The 21,464-nt window shown below is 38.4% G+C and overlaps 1 protein-coding gene and 1 long non-coding RNA gene across 5 annotated transcripts in view; one reads left to right on the forward strand and one right to left on the reverse strand.

Moving 5' to 3' along the window:
* Positions 1-338, reverse strand: part of GUCY1A1 (guanylate cyclase 1 soluble subunit alpha 1) — a 36,512-nt gene extending 36,174 nt beyond the window's left edge. For both annotated transcript variants that reach the window (XM_062573833.1, XM_062573832.1), the window contains exon 1: positions 273-338. The gene's annotated coding sequence lies outside the window, so the exon portion shown is untranslated. The remainder of the gene's footprint in view (positions 1-272) is intronic.
* Positions 1-21,464, forward strand: part of LOC134139444 (uncharacterized) — a 140,029-nt gene that overhangs the window by 43,951 nt on the left and 74,614 nt on the right. For all 3 annotated transcript variants that reach the window (XR_009958158.1, XR_009958156.1, XR_009958157.1), the window contains one exon: positions 17,127-17,230. This is a non-coding gene — a long non-coding RNA (uncharacterized LOC134139444). The remainder of the gene's footprint in view (positions 1-17,126; positions 17,231-21,464) is intronic.

Genomic DNA, 21,464 nt, shown 5'->3' on the forward strand with positions numbered 1-21,464 from the left:
ACTAACCGAACTGGCAGTGCAGAAGGGAAGTTACTGCTAGAGCATCGAGCGTAGGAATAAATACCCGGCTTTGTCCACGCCGCCAGCGCCACGGCACAACGCCGGGGGCACCGCGCCGGGCGCCAGCCCGCTCCGAGGGGGCGCCGGGACCCGCCGCGCCCCGCGCCGCCCGCGCCCGGCCGATCCCCGCGCCCGCGCCCGCCCCAGCGCTGTCCAGGGTCCCCGCCGCGCCCCGCGCCCGCGCCCCGCGCCCGCGCCCGCCGCTCACTCACCATGGCGCGAGGGTGCCGCGGGCGCGCAGCGCCGCCGCCGCGGGGCTCCGCGCAGGGCGCCGCCGCCGCCGCCGCCGCCGCCAAGGTGTATTTGGGGAGCGGGCGCGGCGGGGCCGGGCGGCGGCGGCCCGGCGGGAGGGGCCTCCCCGCGGGCCCAATCAGGGCCGGGGCGGGCGGCCCCGGGCGCGGGGAGGCGCGGGGGCGGCGCGCTGCCCCCCGCGGCCGCGCCGCGCCCCGCCGGCGGCCCCCGCGCGGCGGGCCGGGGGCGGCGGCGCCTCCGTGGGCTCGGAGCTGCCCCGCGCCCGCGCTCGTCCGGGTGCTGCTGCCGGGGGTCAGGGGCTGCTCGCAACGCCGCCCGCGGAGGAGGCAGAGCCCTCCGAGGGGGCAAGACGGTACCTTTGTCACGCGCCTGTCTCCCCAACATACTCTTCGAAGGGAGAATTGGATGCCGCCGTAGTTGTTTTCTTTGTACTTTTGCCACTACAGCTTTGATTTACTTGTTGCTGTATATTCTGTGCAACCTACAACACATGACGTGTTTACCCTAGCTTCACAGTGCGATTAGCGTAGCTATGTAGCTAAGCAAAAACAAAAGGGGAACAGTACCTTTCCAAATAAGCACAGAAAACAAGAATACTTCAAATGACTTCAGGAGACGAAAGCACCAAGTTAAGATCGATTCAGAACACAAATTCATAAAATAGTTTTTATAGAGCTGCCCAGGTCTGAAATAAGGCTCTCAACTGTTGAAAGCCACCAACAAATCGGTAAGGAGTTTTAAATCATCACAAGTACCATAGCTTATTCACAATGGAAAGGTTTTGAGATACCGGGAGTCAGAAATAGTTCTTTTTTTGGATTGGGACAATTGACACTGACTGACCTTGCAGAAAGATTAGTTGGAAGTCACATGGAAGCCAGCAAGATTTCACCAAGAAATACAGCAGTTGTAAGCTGGAGGGTGAGTTTGGAGAAGCACCCTACCTCCCTAATAAGAAAAGGTATCATATCTTGTAGCTCGCCATTGTAGCTTACCAGTCTAGTGCTGAAGACAGAGGTGAGACTGGCCAAAACAAGAGCAACAGATCTCCATGTGATTTTGAAAGGAGCAGCTTTACACAAGAGAGGATATCAAAGCTCAGGGTGTGAATGATTTGTTGCCTCCTTGACTGTCAGAGCGGAAAATGATTTAATAAGTATGTCTGCTTCACACCATGCTTCCTTCCCTGCAAGACAAAAAGCCATAAACCAGAATAAAGCAATTTATGAATTCCTTCAACCACACAGTAGTTAGTATGATGAAAATAGTCTGCCAAAGCCTGCTTTGTTGCCATTTCTGGAATTCTTGATGGTCAATGTGAAGCCTAATTGAATGCTGAAGAGCATATAGTGTAAAGGGACATAGTGTATCTGATACAATGGCTGTATTGATAGACAATTTATTGATATAGTCCTCACTTCCAGAAGCTAAGGTTATTCTCAAGGCAAGGTATAGTCTTGCTAGTATTTGTCCTCATCTGCAAACTACCCTAATGCTTGCTATTCAGTTTCCATTTTCTGACTGCAGGGAACCAGTTCTTTTTGAGAAGTTTCGAGGACTGTCTTAGCCACCTGTATGCCTCCAGGCAACTGATACAAATAAAATCCAGTATCAGCTTTCTGTACCAAAATGGAGTGGGAGCTTCTGCTGCTTAGAGAATGCCTATTGCAGCACAGACTGTGCAAATTTAGAGATTATGATCACTGCAATGTAAATCCACTGAGCTCAGTCCAACAAATTAATGCTAGAAAACTGATACAGAGGTGAATTCAGACATTTGGTGAGTAGCTGGATCACCTGCACCTAAAGGTTTGTGAAATGACACTGTTTGTTCCTATCACATCAGTGGTTATATATGTGCTAGTAATGGCTTGTGAACTTGTACCAAATAAAAGACAAAGAAGAGCCATGTGTGCAAGACCTTTGCAGTGAGGATTTGAAAGAATCCTCACTCATTTCAAATTATATTTTTGGAAATATTAATCTAAGGCAGTATTCATTTTCTTCACTGTAGCCACTGAAAAGGTAGTTGTCTATACAAAATTAGGTTAGATATGTTTCTTTCATAGGATCTTACAAATACTGAAAAATACCACGGTTCCATTATGAAACATGGTACACTTAAAAATGGATTTATTTTCTTCAATTTCTTCTTTAAATTAAAGGTCTTTTTTTGACCTGTAGACAGGCAAAGTTTAAGTGTAATGATGTTAAAATATATTTATCGTCAAATATAAGAAGGTTACCATTCAGAGCGTAACTAGCAATCCTAAGCTGCCATTCATCAGCATCTCCTGTATTCAAATGAAGTTCTCAGAACCAGATATCTTCAAAGAAGCACCTCAGAAGTATGTCACCTCCCCTGTGGCAGCTGAAATTTCTAGCACTCACTGAATGAAGCCACAGAATGCTGCAGCTCAAAGCTGTAGAACTGAGCACCTGCTCCAGGCCTTGATGGCTCCAAGCACAAACTGGACAGCAGTGCTGGCAGGTTGCAGACTGTAGAAGGTTGCAGAATTGCTGAGGTTCAAAGGCACCTCTGGAGATCACCTGGTCCAATGCCCCTGCTGAAGCAGGATCAGCTAAAGCAGATTGTCCAGAACTGTGTCCAGATGGCTTTTGAATATCTCCAAGGATGGAAATTCCACAACCTCTCTGTAAAACTTGTTACAGTGTTTGATCAGCCTCATAGTAAAAGAGTGTTTTCTTATGTTTAAATGGAATTTCTGTATTTCAATTATTGTCCATTGCCTCTCATCCTGTCACTAGACACCATTAAGGAGAGTCTGCCTCCATCTTCTTGACACCCTCCCTTCAGGTATTTATGCACATTGATAAGATTCCCCTCAAGCCTTCTCTTTTCCAAGTTAAACAGTTCCAGCTCTCTTAGCCTTTCTCGCATGAGAGGTGCTCCAGTCACTTCATCACCTTTGTGGCTCTTTGTTGGACTCACTTCAGTGTTTCCAAGTCTGACTTGTACTGGAGAGCCCAGTACAAGCTCTGGTACAAGTACTGGACCCAACACTCTAGATGTGTCTCAGCAGTGCTGAAGGGGAAGATCACCTCCCTTGACTGACAGGAGATGCTGTCCTAATGTGGTCCGTATGATACTTATTGCAGCCCAAATTGTATTTAAGCTGTTTTGTATATACTGCTGACCCTGGAAATAGCATTGTTGCAGCTGTGCAGTGCTCCAGCTGAGCTGATAATCCATTAATAATCCCCCAAAATTGTTCATCTGGATTTGGTGCTATACACATTTAGATATTTGATATCTAGCTTTTAAGTCCAATATTGTCAGCCAGAGCCTTCATGCACTCCCTGAGTCTGTTCACATATATTTTGTGGACAGTTGAACCCAGGCATGATGTGGTATGTACCCCGTTCCTTTTTCAAGACGTGGGCAAATTTAATTCTTGCAGTAATGATAATGCTTGGCTTTCTAACTTTCTTTTTTCTCTTCGTTTCTTTTTTTTGCCATATGTTTCTAGTTTATCCACCCCATAATTATACATTTTCAGTATTGCCATTCAACCACGTATATTGGAGACTCACATGAGAAACACATTATCTTTTCATTCCAGTGCAGAGGCAGAGTACCTGACACCACCAGAAAGGTGACAGTCACCCGATCCATTGCATTTATAATCAAATTAGTCTTTACAAAGGAAGAAATGACAGTTATTCCTGAAGGTGGTTATGAATATTGTGTTATACCTAAAAAAAAATTGTATCAAAATTGTATCTTTTGAAGAGCCTTCTAAAATCAATTTGAGTGCCAAAGATGTTCTACCAACTGGAGATCTAGTGTAATTCTGCAGTATCTAAAATGGATCCGGTCTCAGATTAACCTTGGTTTTTGGATACCTCTCTCCTTCCCTCCTTGCCCCCCACCCCATTTGTATTCTTCACAAGTTCTTGCTATAGGGAATTGCAAACACTGTGGAAAGCACACTGCTACTGATATGCCCAAAGGGCCAGCCAGAGCTCTCATTAAATTTATAACAAATTCAGAGGAGGTTTGGATGATTTACTCACCTCTAGCTCAATACGTCCCTTCTAGACAATGTTAAATCATCTTTGTCAGAAATAACTTATTTTTAAGGCTCATGAATAGCTTTCTCAGGAATATAGTTCTTGTTGTTTCTACGTTTCAAAGGGTAACCAATATTAAAATGTGTTTCCTTCTCCCTTTTCCCCTGAAAGACCATGACTTCTTTTTATCCTTTCAAAAATAATACGTGTAATAGTCTTAGTGTTATCAGCTTTGGTCAGCTGAATATGAGTATTCTTTTTAGGAGTAATGTCTACATTTTCACCAAAGAAAGTTTATTTGCAAAGAGAGTTTCAAAGCTGCCTTAAAGAGAGCTTTTGTTTCAAAAACTGAATAAAAGAACAGATTTCCCATTCTTTCATGGATATGTGCAAGCAGAAGCAAACAAACTATCCTGAGACAAAAGATTTCCCAGGGTATAATGGATTTTTGTTGCTGTTAGAAGTTTCCGTTGTGAACTGCTGTTTTCTGAAGGGCTGCCTAGATTTACCACCTGCCCTTTAACAATATGTTTGTATCCTGCGTAGAAATACAATTTTGTAAGATTCTTATGATGACTTATTATGGAGAATCACGGAAATATTGCAATGGCTCTAATAGCAGTGACAGATAAATAGGTTTCCTAACCTGTTTCTTCACATTACGGATAGTCAGTATTACTCACTTCTCATGGTAACATCTTGCTGCCAGTCAGATTTGCTTTCTTCTTCAACATTCTTGCTTTCAGTCAGAAAATGGGTGTAATACTTATTTATACCTATCAATTATTAATGCTGCTTTTTAGACCAGGAAGCAGCAACAATTGCCAGAGGGCAAGTTTTGTTCACTTTTGGAGTCATATCTAGGAAGCTCTCTGCTTAAATTACAAGTTCCAGCTTGGGTAATTGCAAACTCCATGCATCCTCCTCTAGCTTAAATTGTTACGGCATCCTTCCTGTCCTGAGTGAGTTGTTATGAAATCTTTGTCATGCGTTCTACTAAACATTGGCTATGTTTCTGCTGCGCGATCCACAGTTATTTCCAGCTCCCAGGTCCAGGTGCATGCCCTGATGACCCTGACTTTGTTTTGGACGAGCTCTGCAAATGCACTCTCTTCCATCATGCCTGGATTTCCATTCAAAGGAAGCCTCGGCAGGCAGGCAGGGAGCTGCACTGTGCTCTCACAGGGAGCACAGAGCTCAGGGAATTAGGACTGCAGAGAACACCACCGTAGGAGCATTTATGCTACAATAAGTTATAGTTTTTTTCATATCTTATCTTCAGATAGATGCCTAGAAAAAAATTTGGTATCTCTTTAAATGAAACCTGATATATAAAAGATAGATTCAATGCATCTACTCAATGGATTTCTTATAGCCAGGGAAAAGCACTGATGGAAAAGAAAAATATCAGACACTGGTGAAAAATGTGTTGAGACAATGCAGCTTTTCCGAATTGATTTCTTCATCTTTTAACAGCCTTTCACTGATATTATAAATCAGTTATTATAAAGGAAAAAAAAAGTTATTTCTTCATGCTCAGTTTTGAGAAACATATGAAATGTTTAGTCCACTGCTGTAATGCCACCCTTCCTACAGGCTCCAAATACCAGCCTGAAGAATACAGATCTTAAATATGTTGATGTAAGATGAAACATTTGTGCACAGGTTGGCACTCATGTCTATGGTGCTCATTTTATCTGCTATCTTAGCATTATTGAAAATCAGATCAACTGTTATTCTTGTGCACAGCAGTGGTTCTCATTGAATATTTCAGGCTCAGATCTTCTAAATTAAATAGTCTTGTAATTACACCATTGCAGAAATTACTCGTTCACTCTTGGTTGAGGGGAGTCTGTTTGCATTGTGTCAAGTGCAGTGAGTTCCAGTTGTTTTTTATATTTGGATACTATGAGAGTACAAATGTATGCTAAGAAGATCCAACTTCCTAGATACATAACCTCTCAGTTTCCTACAGATACAATCACTCATGAAGACATTCTCGAGCAAAGTCATGAAGCTTCTCTTTTGGATACTATTTTGCAAACATCTGGATCCGCTCTTGATTTTGTGGGAAACTAGCATGAGTAGATAAAGGGACTTTATTCTGGAAACTCTTTCTGTGGCAAAAGAAAATGGAACACAGTACTAAATCATTTTCATTAAGAAAACAAGAACATTTGTTGCAATAAAATTAGGTGATCACAGTTCTGCAAACACTGCTTTGTATAGAGAAAGAGTTCTCCCTTGTTCTAGTTACCAACCATGACTGACTGTACTGTAAACAAGATAGGGTCTCTTGTTGTCAGTATTTGCTCTTGGATTTCCTAATTATTTAAGTTTGATTTTTTGTGGCTTGGTTCACATGAAGTTAAAGTGAACAGACTACTTACAGAACAAATTATCACCAGTGGAATCTAGCTTTCAGCGGTTGTTATTGAGTGCTGGAAATGTCTGAACAGTCTTGCTGTGTTTGTACTGCAAAAAAAGGATTGGTCTTGACTTTCTAATTCATCAAAAAAAAAAAATCTGTAAAGCTCCAAGCTTAATTTTGGTAGTTTAATGGTTTAATTTTAGCAAATGTGAACAAACAGTGAGCTTGAGTGACCTCATTAACCTGATAGTGGAGTCCTAGCTCAAAATTTGTATGGAGAAAAATAAAATCATGATTCATTTTTTTCAGGTTTTTCATCTTTTTCTTTTTGAGAAAAATAAAAATATTCTAAAGAAAGAACTTGCTTTTCTAAGAACTTCTTATGTGGACTAGACACACGCAGGCAGTCCTGTTTTCTTCTGTGGGAGCACTCAAGCAAATGTCAGTCTCAAAGAACTTACTCTACTTTTTCTCCTGTCAGATCTTTCATTTTTTTTTCTCATTCACTTTTTTCCCCATTTATATGGATTTACCCATCTCTTTCTTTTCCATTTTGCTTCCCAGCAATAGTGCAGGCTATTGTCAGGAGATTTTCCTTTTGTTTCTTATCTTCTTTAGTCTCATTTTCATTTTCTGGTAAGGTATAATACATTTATTGTGGGGAGATGATAGAAACGGAGAGGCTAACAGAGAGCTGACAAAGGAACTGCCTCATCCACTGCAGCAGCAGAGCAATTCCTATAGAATGACGCCAGGAAAAAGTTATTCCAGTCTTCTTTTGCTGATGCTCAATACATCATGTCAGCTGAGCGCTGGCAGTATAAATACAATGAATGCCTCAGACAGGCACATACTCATTAGTTCAAGACTGACTAAAGATGAAAGTATGTCATCACCTATGCAGTTTCTGCATTTGATACATTAAGCACATTTGATTTTCTATAAAATTAAATGTTGATTTTTTCACACATATATATATAAAATAAAATTTTCCTTACTCAAAGACTTTCTAAAGTCATTTTTACCTTGTCCCATATTCCTGCAAAAAACTTCCTTTTTTTGTGTTAGGCATGAACCTTTGCCTTACGGTTGTATTCATCACAAAGAATTAGTTCTTTGCAGTACACACTGTCCTATAATGAGCCTGACACTCCTTTTGTTCTGTATACCTTTCCATTCACCTGTTAGAATAAGTCTATGAGTAGATTTTTAGTATAAAATCAGTACAAAGTAACACACACTCAATTTTGACTAACTAAATATGGTAATAAGAAGACAAAAGAAGGAAATCTGAAACTGAATTCATATAATGACTCGAGTCAGAATAACAAAAAGAAAAGAGAAGCAAGTTCTGAAAAGCCGTAAGTACTGCTTTGTAACTGGTAAAAATTTAGGTGAACAAAAACTGTGACTAGCAAAAAGAGAGCAGTATCACTTGAGTGATTTCATTCTTTTACTTCTTTACTTCTTTTTACTTCTGGATTTCACCTTGCATACACATGAACTGTTTTATGAAAACTCTCACTGCTAAGTTACAACAGATGCAACTGCTCTTGCTATAAGATGGTCACCAGGAAAAATACACCCCTGCACTGCCTAGGCTTGTACTTTCCAAATTGCTACTCACAAAGGTAATGGGGTAAAATTCCAAAAAGGGGAAAATAGAAGACACAGTCTGAAAAAACAAAACTGATCTATTATTAATCCACTGATAATCATCTTTGGGTGTTTTACTGAGCTGTGTTGCATTGCCCTACCTTCTCTGTCCATAGGTGAGATTAACAGAGGAGGCCGGGATTACCTGGAGCTGCATCAGTACTCAGATGGCGTACATCTCTGTGTCTCATTTTCATCAGACTCAGACATTATTTCTAATTTCCTTGACTGACCTTGGATTTTGATGGCAGAATATTTCATCATTTGCAGAGACTAAGCAGTTCTGCAGTATGATTATCTCCAAAATATGCAGGATCAAGATGAAAAGTGCAGTGTACTAATAGGTACTGCTCTACAAGTAGACAAAGCTTAAAAGCATGGAAAAGTCAGTGTACTAGTTTTTCAAAGGCTGGAGAGGTTTTATAGTCTATGTACTTGTTATTCAGCTTCTCATCAGCAGAATAGGTTCAAAATTGAAATTTCTTCAGGTGAAAGATCTTGTTTAGAACGATCAATAGTTTACAATAGAAACGTTTAGAATATGGACAACTGCGTTACTAACTGGTCAACTTTAAGCCATTCTGCAGGAAAAATATGACCATGGTGGATTGGTGAGTACACTGGTGCACTAGAGTGAGGTAACCAATAAAGACAGTACTCTTCACACAATGATATCATCTCTACAGGGCTCAGGAGAAGAAAATAAAGTATTACACCTTAGCATGATTTAACTTAACATTATAAAGAAAATTAAGATAACCAAGGACAAAACAAGTAGCTCACTACTATAATAAGAAGTAATCTTTTTAGTCCTGGATAGGTTGTTACACATTCTGAATTTTATATTCAATCTCTAGATTGTAATGTTGAAACTCTTATACCGAAGAGTTTAGAATGAACAGAGGTCTGTTTCTGATTGAGTTAAACATGTACATAATTGAGCAAATTAAGTCCACATCATGAAGCTTCAACAGTGTTTTTTTGATGTTGTTAATCATATAATAACTGGCTTGGCATAAAAGAGGTCCTGAAAAGTGCATTAGAGCAATTTTACACAGTTGGGCCATGCATCCTTCAAATTAAGGTAAGAAAATCCTTCAGCAAGCTAAAAGTTATTCTTCCTCAAATAGTAGAGATCATCAGCACTTATTCTTAGGAGCTTCATCGCCTCTCCTAGTACTCACTCAATATCCTTAGGGTTAACTTGATTTTCTTAAAGACATTCCAATGAGATAGTCTCTTAGGTTAAAAATAGTGGGGTGAAAAGTACTTTTGGGGAGAAAGTGCGATGAAAAGTACGTTTATGTTGTATTTATTATATTTTCAAATTCCATATTATACACTAGCAACCAGGAAAATCTAAAGCACATGAATGGTCCTACAGAGACAAATTCACCAATATTTGCTTTCGTGCCATACACCAAAATGCTGACAACAGAATCATTCTCTGATAGTAACAGAATAAGAGACACTTTCCCTCAAATCTGAATAAAAAATCTGCACTTTAAAAACTCACTGTTTTTAAAGTGAAAATGTGGAGGATGGAAAGACTATTCATTGGGTACTATCTAAGATTTTGCTCTGTTCATGGTGGGTTTTGGTGTCTGGGTGATCTGCCCACTAAGGAAATGAGCCCACTGTTTAGCTATTGCGGGCAGCGTCACCAGTGACTGAATTAATCTCAAAGCTATGAATTTCTCAATTAGCAAGGCACTATAGCATTGCACTAATACCATTGTAGCTTAATTAGTATCGTTTGTAGGTGGCATGTGAAAGCTTCACTCTTTATAAATATTTTCCTAGCCTCAGAAGTGTGTTTAATTATCTTTCCCTATTAGAAAACAAACAACAACAACAAGCAAAAGCAAAAGAATTGATGAAATTACAGGTGTTCTTATGATCTAGGTTTGTTCTGGTCTGCTTAGCTTTGATTTCTTGGCCCAAAGATGTACTAATAAGCCTTCCCAGCACGTATCCAAATATGTAAGTATGTTTCAGAACCAGGGGGAAAATGCTCAAAAAGAATGCTTATCTGCCCTCCTTTTTTTTTTTTTTTTTTTTTTTTTTAAAAAAAAAGCATTTAATTTAGTAAGTTCTGGAATGAAGAAATCGCTTCTGAGGTTTTGGAGGTGGTGATTCCTCTCCTTGAATAGCTGCGTGTGGGAATGGTAGCTTTAGCTTGGTCATGCAGGACGTGAATACCAGGCAGTGATTTCATTTTCATTTTTTGATATGTATTCAAATATAATTGAAACATAACAGTTTAGTTTTATTCAAATCTGTAAATTCAGATATCCTGAATACCATTTTCCTAAAATATCCATTTCTGCATTTTCTAAAAAATTATTATCCTGATAAGAGTAAGCTAGTGAAAGCATGAAAAAAGAGGTATAGATAGGCAGCATGCAAAGAACTAGGCGCTAACACTTCCAAATAGGAATTCAGTTGCTTTACAAATCTGCCATTTGTTACTCCTCCTGATTCATCCTCAGCCACAGGCATGTAATTCCTTGATGAGGGTAAATTTTTGCAGCACAGAGCAATGTGACTTTTCCTTGTTCTAGGTAACCTTGCAAGTTGACCCACTAGGTAACACTTATTTGTGTGTGGCAGAGGCATGTCTAGAATCAGATTGTCACTTAAATAGTCAGTATATTCCCCATCCTTTCCTACCTCCAAGGCAAAAAGCCTGGCAACATCTGCTCTCCCTCTACACCTAGGAAATGCTTACAGTAGTTTATGTTGCCTCACTCACCTGCACAGATAGGCAGTCCAGTTTCTGATCAAGTCCATAGTGCATGGGTTATTTATAACTGTTCTGAAAAGTTCACGGGGAAAAGATCTTACTGTTTTCAAGAACTAGCTGAAATATAGAACATTTTTTCTGGAAGGGCTGCATTCCCCTGAGCAGAGGTTAAGTTTCATTAGTCTGCTTTAATTCTATTTCAGTTATACACCTCAATGTGTAACCTGCTGCTGTCCTCCAGGTGATTTTGTCACTGCTGTTGGACAAGACCTTCTTTTTAATCTCTCTCTAACAGTGCTAGTTTGCAGTTGATGATGTCCTATTGTAGAAATCCATGAAGTGAAACTTCTGAAATAGATCACTAGACTAGACTACAGCATGTAGTTTTGCTATCTGCTTCTCTGTGAAGGTACGGGGCTGTAAAGCAACAGCTGAAATTGCTAAATGACTTTCCAGCGGGTATCTGAAAGCATCCAATTTCCTGCCTTGAGTCCAAGCATGACACTGACTTATTCATGCACTCAGTAGTGCCAGACAGTATTCACATATGAGTGTATTTAAATAAAACATTCACAGGTGGATGAATTCAAGATAACGAAGCAAAAGATGTTTGATGCCTTGAAAAATCACAGAGGAATAAATGCAATTAAAAAGCTATGTTCTAGTTTTAGATTTTAATATGAGGGAGGAAAAAAAACAACTACTGTTCTTAGTTGTCTTATGATTTATGATTTTATGTGAGTATTTGAGACATTGCAGAGAAATAATCATTATATCCTGATAATGAACTAAACTGGATGGAACAGTATGTTGTCTACTAATCAAAGCATAAAAGATCTATTTATTTTAAACAGCATCATTCTGGAAAAAGGCTGATGGGGGAAAAAGATATCCAATCTCTCATCCATTTTTAATTTGTATATTTTCATTAATTAGTTGTATTATTAACCTACAAATTACTTTATTATCCAGGGCATTTTGTCAACATTATGAGTGGGGGCTCAGTGTAGGATCTGATGTTCAGCAGATTAATGCAGCTGAAGCATACGGGGGCTGTGCCCACTGTGGACTGTCTGTGGCTATGGAGGGTAGGATACGTGTATGGAAGGGCTTCCTTCAATAATAGTTTTCTAAATAATGTACAGATATGCAGCAAAATACGAAAGACACTGTTGTATTTTCTGTTGTACCTCTTGCTATACTTATGGAATAACAGTCAGAAGAAAAGGGCACTGAGTAACAATTCCTTGCTACTTGCTTGATTACTTGTTTCTTTGCATTCAGAAAAGACTAAATAATGAATTCTGAGTTCAACAACAAAAACACCAAGAAACATAGCCCAGAATAACCCTTTAAAAAAATTCCCTCATCTGCCTGTTTCTAATTTTTGGAAAATATCAAGATGGCCCCTGAACAAGGGGAAGGAAAAGAGGGCAGCAAAATATTTTTAAATAATCAACCCATATTTAGAAGAGACTACACAAATAAATGTCAAATGAAGAAACCAAAAAGTTCTCACAAATAAAGGTAAAAAAAAATGTTTATCCCTGTCGTAGCAGAATTGTTCCATATAATGCAGTTTTCAATGTTATCCTATGCTATTTTAAAAATTAAGTAAGGTTGTCATCACCTTTTTGATGATTGCTAAGTGATCTGTCAGAAACTGGTATTCAGCCTAAATGCCATATTTCTATCTATGCTTTATTTTGGGGGTAAAATTTGCATATTAAATAAACTAACCAGTTCTATTTATGTCCTGAATCGGACCCAGCAGAAATTTAAAAGTGTACTATTTTGTTGTCTTAGTGTCTTGATAGGATAAAAGCACAGGCAGAACTTGAACTAGGTTACTGAAGCTAATAGAAGGACAAAAATAAATGCAAATAAATTTACCAAAATATATAATTAAAAATATAAATATAACATATGTAATTAAACAAATAGTATACTTTGAGCAAGTTTCCAAACAAGAGGGGGACAAAATGAATTGATATTTTCAAGGGGGTGTAGTGTCTTTTACTAGGAATGCATCAAATTTCTAAAGAAATGCACAAAAACATATTTCGGGCTGCAAGGTAGATGTGGTCAGCAACCCCAAATTTTGTGGGCTCAGTCTGTTCACATGCAGCTTCCATACCTCTTGCCCAAATATCTCTCACCGGAATCTTGGAATGATGAATTAGTTTATTAACTTTGGTTTTGGTTCAGTAAATATATTGTCCTATGTTCAATTGTAATAGATTATATTTTTGAGATTGAATTATTTTTCCTTATTAAAATAGAATAAATCTAGCAGAAAATACATTTAAAAATGTAATTATGTTCTCCTATGGGAAATATATTGCTTTGTGAGATAGACAGTTTTATATACTAATTGAACTGAAGCATTGATGGGTCCTGTTTGAAAGCTTATTATGCAATTTCCAAAGGACTCTGTTGAAAGAGAGATAAAGGCTTTTAGTCATCAACAAAAAATGAGTTTTTTCTATATCATCTAGTGTGCCAGCACTCTTTTGTACCTGTCATATTCCCATCTGTGTTTAGGAGAGCATTGCACAAAATATTCAGCTTAGCACAGTGAGGCAAGCTCTTTCATGAATGTTAACAAGACACATCATTGAGATGAACATGGCATGTAATTGGGAGGAAGCCTCTGTAAACTCTGTTTAACTTCTTCAAGTGATATTTCTGAGTGTCAAGCGGTTTTATGGCTTTTGGCCTCAAACATAAAACTCCTGAAATTACTAGGTCTATTCACAAATGTTGAGTTTAAAGTAATATTTGAAGAGGTTGTCAGTGTATAGTTCGACACAAGACTCTTATCTAATAATACTAATGTAAAGTACAAATTTTGACTCTTCACTAAAGCTGCTATGCTAGAGAATTAAAAGAACTAATTTTTATAACCATCAAATATATTGTTACCTGGCAGTATTGCGGGTCTCATGCATTAAAAAGAGGGCTTTAAATTTCAAGTATTTATTATATTAGCTTAATTGGAAAAATATTTTAAAATTATTTTTAAAATAGCATTTTAAATTGTCTCAAATTATTCTGATTGCCTTGTTTTTCAGTTGAAAAGTGAGATTTTGGTGTAACCTTTGACTCTAAAATAAGAGGCTAAAAGAAAAATATAAAATGTCAAAACACTATGGAAGTTTAACAATAAAATCTGTTTAGAGGGCATGCCATGTGTACCTGTTAATTGCTGAAATGCAAGAAATTTCATTAGTGTTGCCTATAAAAGATAGCTAAGTCTCATGGAAGTGAATGACTGCATAATTTGTGGGCCATGGCTTCTGTTTGTGCAATTAACAGAAATTCTTGACCTGTAGAATCCTTATTATCAAAGTAAACCAGAAAAAAATACAGTATGAATATCAGAACTTTGGCTGCATTTACAAGGACATAGATTTAATAGAAATAGCATAAATAAAAATTAAGCAGAACTGACAGAAAATAGTGTAAAAGGGAAAGAAAATGAAATAATTCTGAATATTTTTGTTTCTGCTCTTTGACCTCCTCTAAAGACTCTGCAAAATATCACCAGGAGAAAAATCATATACAAAATTTCACAGAAAGAAGAAAGCAAACCTAGATTAAAAAAGACACAATGCTCAGAGGGGATTTATCATACATTCTGCTGCTTCTTGTAGTTAAAGGCATGCACAGAAATCTTTCAAAATGTCTTTGAGAAATGGATGCTTGATAAAGTTTTCTGACTACTGAACTTCTTGTTCATTGGAAAAGCTCCAGCTGTAGCCTCCTGAGGGGATAGCACATGGGCAAGCTATTTTTTAAACATGATTAGGGAAATATGCTCAGTATTGTCATAAAATCTTAGGAAGTGTAACCGTTTGTGTATCTGGGGCAAATCCTATCGTTTGATAACACAGCAGAGTGGACTGATCCTAATACCCAACGGCCTCATCCATGACGAGTCTTTTCTGCTCCTGCCCTCCTGTGTCCCAGACCTCCCAAGGCCACTTAGTTTCGCTCATGATACACTGCTTTGGCCTCACTAAACATTTTTACAAATGTTTTTTCCTCATGGATTTTTGTTAAGAAAAAGACCCAACACAACAAAAGTTGGTCCATTTTTGCAATTTCAGGTCTTTATGAACTTTGCATCCGTTTTTCTGGCTCAGGTAATTACATTTCATACTTGGATTGACAAAGACCACCCAGTGCCATTCATTTATGTTGTTTTCTCTCAGGCAGCCATTCCAGGCATTGCAGGTACACTAAACACAGTTTATGTAACATACTGCTTCTTACTTCCATCTTATTTTTAGAAAAAGGAGAATTGTGATTGATATGAAGAGCTATTGCTTATGGGCTGGTTCCACAACTCATCTCCCATCGTCACGGTATCCAAAAGAGACTGATCTAAGAAAGTGAAGTGCAAATCTCTCTTAACAGTACTGAGATACTAGGTTCAAGGCCAGTCATGGCCTTGTTGAGACATGATAGATACAGATAAGGCAAAGATATTAATGTGGAAATTCAATATCTGATCACTGTTTTAAGATTGCATGTCATTCTTCATTGACTTCAGGAGTGCTACTCCTGAGATAGGTGGATAGTATATACGAAAGAAAATTCATTTGTTCATTTGTCTTAGAAATTTTAACTATTTAGATAAGAAACATGAACTGTCAGAGGCACAGTATCTCTGTGCCTGCTGTTACACACTGGAGTAATTTGTAGCACCCTGTAAGGCAGTTCTGCAGAGGTGGGGCTCAGGAAGCTATCACAGGCTGTCTCCTTTTTCCTGAAAGAGAAGGAATGCTCCCGGAGTTGCCATTTAGGAACCGCTGTATTTCATTATTGCCTAGCCTAAGTAGTGAGCATCCAACCAAAAACAGTTTATGAGTTTTCTGCATAGTTCCATTGCTGGCAGAAATTAAAGCCGAAGATGAAACAAAAGCTTAATGTTTTTTCCCAGTATCTGTAACTATAAATACCCAGTTATGATCACCACAGCTCTTTTATGATATATTATGCTTAAAAAGATCATTTCTTAAACTAAAGCTTGATGTTCCCAATCCCTTACTTTTACAGTTGGGTTTTTCAATTTTGTTACTAAGTTCATTTCAGCAGAGGAGTGTTTTCACAATTGTTTAGACAGTACTAATGAAAGCTCTTGACTATATGCTAACAAAAAAAAAAAAAAATAGCTGTCAGGCAAGCTTTAGTACATGGCCTTTTTCTCTAAGGTCCAGCAAGTATCTAATTGCATAGCAAATCCTTAACATTTCCCTTTTAGAAAGGACATATGTGTTGATTCAATAGCTGTTTATAGCCTTTTGCCTTTAAATATTCCTTAAGGAAAAAAGCTGTTGCAAATGCTAGAGAAATCATCTTGCTCATAAAGCAAAATTGAAAATGAATGATTTTGTATATTTGATATGTTCCACTTATGCAAAATTGTGCAGTCGATCGAATTTGTGCAATCAAAACTATTATACCCATTTTGTCTTTACTGATTTATTATTACATTAATTAATCTGCATTTTTATGATTGTAGGAATGTTGATGAGCATAGGAACATTAGCCTATAATTTCTGTCAATCTCATTAGGACTTGAAGGCATGGATTTACAAGATATACCTCTTCCACTTTCTGTGGAAGAGAATGTTTTCTCCATTCTTGCAGGTTTTCGAGACCTGACTGCATAGAGCTCTTAGTAGCTTGGTCTCAGTTCATAGCTGACCCTGCTTTGAGCAGGAGATTGGACTAGAGAGGGACCTCATGAGTTCCCTTCCAGCCTGAATTATCCTACGATTCTATGAAAGATTTGAAGATTAGCAAGGAGGCAGATCCTAATCCAGCTTCATGGTATAACAAATTCACTAGTGATTTGCTGATAGTGAGTTTACATTCTGAATCAGGGGAATGACACACCTGCACCAAGAAATTCTTCGTAGCACTAAACTGCACAGCAATCTTCAGCTCTCCTTTGATCCACTTGCATTTGTTGTTTTGGTTATGTATTCTCTACAGGTGTCGATGGCTTTACTCCTCTGCCTGCTGAATGCATGAGCATATAGTCAGAGCACAAGAGTGAAAGGATGCATTGGTCAGGACACTGGTCTCTCCGCAGAGCAGTAAGTAAAAGATGGCTTGTTTGGTTAATAATGCATGTGGCAACCATTACAATGATGGAAATTCACCCCATCACTGAAGTAACGAACCTGGAGAATGCTTCCCCTACACTTAGCAAGCTCTCAACCCTGCTATCGGGGAATGGAGAGTTATCTGCAGCCAAATTGCTGTCATTGGTGCCTTTCAAATATCACGATTATTGTATTTGTGAGCATTTGTTCATTTGTGCATTGGGCATAGCTGTACACACGTTTTTCAGCTGGCATGCCCTGACCATGCATTGTGAGTGAGTTTTCCTGTGCTGCCAAGCTTGCTCACAGTCTGACAGGGGACAGATGCATGTCTGGTCTGCCTACACATCAGAGAAGCATCCCCTCGTGTCCTGACAACACTCTGGGTTGAGATCACCCAGATCCACCATCTCATTATTGTCCTGCTGCCTTCTTTCCATTGGAAATGGAAGTTGCACCATGCTCCAGTGCATCCCTGATGTACATGCTTGGGGACAAGGTACACTTCACGGTGCTTCTGCCCATATTTGAGATGCTGTCTTAGGGACTCAAGTAGGTGAAAAAGGGCGCTTTCCCTGCTCTTTTCTTTATATGGCCACACCAGACAAAGTGCAATTTTTTCCCTCACAAAAAGCTCAGTACTCTGTCTTTTAATTTCTGAGAAGCCTTTAAATGTAACATTTCCCATGTAAACAAAGACAAAGTAATTATGTCAAGGCCTACATTAAAAAAAAAGTTAAAAATTCACACAAATATAGATGTAGAAAATTTCATTCAGTGATGCAGGTATTGGGCAAAAATCCTCAGGATCTAACACTCTTTGACTTATTTTATAGGAAAAAGGGACAGCCTGGCAGCACCAGGCTGTTAATACAACTCCATCACTGTGAGGGACCGTTGGTCCCACTTGATGACACTTTCTGTTTGAGGTTGCTGGCTTCAGTTAGAGACAAAATTGCAGTCAGCTAGAGTTTACTAATCTGCCATTTTTGGATAAGCTCAAGGTCCTAACCTAGCCCTGCTGAAACTGGTGTTAATGAGACCAGGACTGAACCACTGTCTGCTAAGCTTGATTTAGATGATATAGGTAAAAAATGTAAAAAAAGGAGGAAATAGGAAACATAGAAAGTTTAGATAACTTTAGGTTTTAGGGATTTAGGAATATGCACTTCCCCTTTACTTGATTGCTCAGTCAAAACTGTTTAGTTTAATGTTTATTTTGCATAATCCCACCAATTTTAATGAGCTGATTTGGCATTTATACAGGTGCTACATGTATTTCCAAGATCTGTCAATTCTAATTGCCCTTGTATAGTGGACCCCACATAAACTGTTCCCAGCATCAAATCAGGCGTAGCAGGTACAACACACACACCACATTTCTGTCTCTTCTGGGGGGTGAGGGAAGCTCTGAGCTCCTAATCGCCACCCTGAGAGATATCCTAGACATGCCAACAGGGACAGACAAAATCTTGTGTCAGCCAAATTCTTGTCATTGTCAGCTAGCTGTCTTCATATAGCGTGTCTTCATATATTGTTGTGTTAGTTCAACTAAGTAACAACAAGTTACATAAGCCGCCACTTAATCTGTGAAGCTTGAAGGAAAAGGATTTGATCACCAGTTTTTGCAAGTACCCTATCTAGAAGGTTGCAGATGTGGTGCATGCCATTCCCCTTGTTTCCAAAATAGGCTGCCAGTAAGGCTGCCCAAAAATGGCAGATGAACCCAGTATACACCAGAAGGAATTGGAGAATGTCAGTTGGAGACGCTGGGTCCTGAGGAATGTGCTGGTTTGACAGACTACATTATCCTGCACTTCCTTATTGCATTTGTCTCTCTCTTCCTTTCCCCAGAGGAGGAAATAAATCACAGGTAGGAATGAATACTTTATGAGAACAAAATTTAAAATGAGAAAAAAAAGTGTCACATTTAAAATCCAGTGCCACAAGTGTTATATTCTGCTTCTCTTTTGAGCATTTGGAAAATATTAGATAGAAAATATTTATAAAAGATAATAGCTCAATTATTTCTAAGGAAGAGGGAAAAGAAAGACAAAAGATATAAAGTACTGTATTCGTATCTGTGTTTGTTGTGCCTCTGTAAAGCGTCAAGGAGTTTGAAGTAAAAATGGAGACTTTTTGTTTCCTTCTTTCAGAACAATGGAAACATCTTTTGCCAATCTGGTAAACTTTGATAAATGAAAGCAGAAAATAAAGAGAAAATCTCACTTCTCTGACTACTCTGGTCCATTTAGGGATATCTAATTTTTATTGTATAACAGAGAGATAATAAGGATATATTATGTAATGGAAATATTCTGTCTCAACACTATTCCCTGAATGCAATGAATAACGTGCATGTTGTGAGGAAAAAAGAGTGAAAGACAATTGTTCAGATTTTCTTATAAGAGCCAATGATACACTGAAATAAAGCTTACAGTTTATTCTTCTTACATCCTCTTCAAACAAATCTTTATTAATTCTCTGTTTAAAATAGAACACATTGTGTGCCCTCATAATGGGCCATATCCTGCTATCAATATTTTAAAAGATTCCCCATGGACTGTAATGTGGAGTCTGCTAAAAAATTGATGGCACTATTATGTTCAACTGCAAGTATATTTATAATTAAATTATTTTTGTTTGTACTCATTCAAATTTCTATTCATGAGAAGCAAAGGGACACTGGTTAAATTAATTAATTGTGAACACATTGTGTTTTGTTTATATTGGTAAAATGTTTGCTTCAGCTTGAAAACCTGTCATGCATGTTCTTGCTCTCCTGTTATGGATTAAAACACACAGAAGATCAGCAGTTTAGTATAGATTCAGAAGATGTTGCAAAAGCCATTTGCCATAATTTAGGAAGTGACTGTTATAACAAAGTATATTATATGTACCAATAGAGCCTTGTTAAATAAAGTTGCATAATAGAAAGAAAAGAGGACTAGAAACTACAGAACAGGCAAACCAGAATGTAAAAACTGAAATACAAGAATTTTTGAAAGAAACCTATCATCTCACTTTGGCCTTCAGATTTTTATCAGGGTTTGCAGAGATAGTTTCTGAAATTTTGGCAAATTACTGTGAAATCTCCGCTCAAGAGCTATCTGCTTTGGAAGAATTCTACATGCTATTTAAAATTAAGCATACATATGAACTGTGAAAAATATACTGAGCGATTTATTTAATGGTAGTGTCTTTCTGGTTTAGGGGAAAGATTAGGGTAAATTTCTGGGTTGTACTACATTGGAGGAAGCCATTTAGCTACTGTTCCATTTTATTGACCAGCTGAGGTAAATTTTTATCTCTGATTATTTGCCTCCACTGAGTGGTGGAATTAATTTTGTGCTAGCTGTGTTTTATGTTGTTCTTTCTTTCTCTCTGTGTTCTCTCTATTTCTCTTGGTCTCTTTTTGTCTCTTTCTTTCGCTCTCTTTGGTGCTCTGTATTCTTTTTTAGCACAATGTTTGTAACAGAAATTCAAATTCTTCAAACTCTTTTAATATGCTCACTTTCATTTGGAAGATAAGGTATGACTGAGTTATTATCAATGCATATCAGCGCACAGGGTAATCAAGGCCTTTGTGAACATATTCTTTGGATGTTTTATGTGATTTCTGCTAAATATAATCAAGGTTTCTAGCCTTTCACATTTCTGAAATACATATGTAAATCCATTTCCAAAATGAGGCTTTTCAAATGTTCAGAACAGTATGTCATTACAGTAGATATGTATACCCAGATACAGGTTTTATATTTGCTCTTTTTTAAGAGCACTTAATTTTGAATAGCTAGATTATTCTGTATCTCTCATTTTTTCAGCCCATAATAGAAAGTAGGGTAAGTCAACTGAGCGAACTGGAGAATAACAAATAGAATGTGTTACTTCACCCTTCTGGAGCCTTTTAGAGAGTACAGGGAGGATTAGGCCTAGCTCTCTGAATGTTGAGTACCTCGCACACGAACATCAGAGGGAGCACAGGGTTCTGGGCATCTTGATTCTAAATAAAAAATCTCTTCTTTCTGGCAGAGATTCTAACAGGAATGGAAAATGGCAGGTTACAAATGACAGTTTTTGTAATGTGAGTGGAAAACAGTGCCGTCACAGCTTACTTTCTTCACCATATTAAAGCTGGGGGTTTTGTATCCTTTCCTGGATGCAGCAAGAAGGCATACACAGTATTCTTTGTCTTGCTGCACTGCCCTCAGATAGTAATTCTACT

The sequence above is a fragment of the Rhea pennata genome, chromosome 4 (assembly GCF_028389875.1).
Source record: "Rhea pennata isolate bPtePen1 chromosome 4, bPtePen1.pri, whole genome shotgun sequence".
In the NCBI taxonomy this organism is placed as follows: domain Eukaryota; kingdom Metazoa; phylum Chordata; class Aves; order Rheiformes; family Rheidae; genus Rhea; species Rhea pennata.